Below are 1,411 nucleotides of genomic sequence, written 5' to 3'. Positions count from 1 at the left end.
GTGCCCTGCGGGGAGAAGGTGCTTGTTAGCCATGTGTGGCTACCCCCCTCTATCCCCCCTGCCCCCCCTCTCCTCCGCTTCCCCTGCTCCTTGTGACTTACCTGACATTTTGGTGAGAGTCCGGGGACTCCGCATGCCGCCTCTGGTGGCCGCGCGGACTGCCGGCGGGTGGAACCACACTGTTGTGTATCCTGTTCCCCGCCGGCCGCTGTAAGCGCGCACTTCCGGTTTCGCCGGAAGTATCATAGCGCCATGGCAACGGCCTGGCGCTGGCGGCCGCTCACTCAGGGAAGATTCAGGTCTTATTAAAGGCCGGAAAAGACGGGGAGATGTGGGGGTAAGTGCCCGTGTTAAGGGCCTCTTGGTGGGGGGGAATGTATATCTTTGCAGACCCCTGATTACAGGGTTAGTTGTCTGGGCAGGTTGCCTCACCTGCTTTGATTGTGGCTCCGCCCACTTCCAGCCGGCCAGAATTAAGAGGCTGGCTGGCCTGGTGTCAGAGACCTTCCTGCAGTATCTGCTGAAGGCGTGCGATTGTGGTGTTCATTGATCTTGAACTCTTTTCCAGTTTGCAAACTTTATTGGGAACCGGCTGTGATGGCCGAGTGGTTAAGGTTTTGGACTCGAAATCCAATGGGGTCTCCCCGCACAGGTTCAGATCCTGTTCACAGCGCCAGCCCGGCTAGCTCAGTCGGTAGAGCATGAGACTCTTAATCTCAAGGTCGTGGGTTCGAGTCGCACGTTGGGCGCCAAGTCACCTCGCTGTCCGGTCTACTGGACCTGGTAAGATTTACCCTTTTTTTAAAAGCTGGTATGATGTCATGGTGACAGTGTTGCATGGTCTATTATCTCTCTCTGTAGGATATGTCATCCTCTACTACCCCTCCTGGGGATGGTAGGAGGAAAACCTCTTCCAAGAGGAAACCTCTTTCCTGCTTCGATTGCGACACACCGCTCCCTGATGGTAGGTAGCGGCTTGAAAGGTTGTGCCCTGCGGGGTACTACTGGTCCTATAACTTGCCTATTTTTAGGCTATGAGTGGGCCCGTTGTCGCGGGTGCAGAGGTCCTCCACCTGTGGAGCCCTCTCCCAGAGATATGATGGCCTGGGTCAAGGAGATGGTGAGTTTGGGCATCGCTTGGGTAAATAGTTTTTCCCTTGCTTGTACTCTCCTTTTTGTTTTGCAGGATGATTCCCTCAAAGGGATCCATTGCACCTTGTCTCAGCTCACCAGGAGACCATGCTCTGAGCTCCGTTCCTCGTCTCTCCCCCCCCCCCCTGTAACACCTGCGGGTGGCAGAGGATGATTCCTCCGAGGACGACTCAGTTATTCCAGCAGAACTGCGTTCCATTATGAACAAACGGGCAGGCTGCTGAAGTCCATCCGGTCTACAGTGGGCCGAGATGTTGAC

At 55.6% G+C, this 1,411-nt stretch overlaps 1 non-coding gene across 1 annotated transcript; it reads left to right on the top strand.

The window, feature by feature from the left end:
• Window positions 1–591: 591 nt before the first annotated feature.
• On the top strand, window positions 592–673 carry TRNAS-CGA (transfer RNA serine (anticodon CGA)). Its single transcript has one exon. It is a non-coding gene; the product is annotated as a tRNA-Ser (tRNA).
• Window positions 674–1,411: the final 738 nt, after the last annotated feature.

This window comes from Leptodactylus fuscus, chromosome 2 (assembly GCF_031893055.1).
Source record: "Leptodactylus fuscus isolate aLepFus1 chromosome 2, aLepFus1.hap2, whole genome shotgun sequence".
NCBI lineage: Eukaryota > Metazoa > Chordata > Amphibia > Anura > Leptodactylidae > Leptodactylus > Leptodactylus fuscus.
The sequence above is the reverse complement of the archived record's forward strand: the minus strand, read 5'-3'. Positions and strand labels throughout refer to the sequence as shown.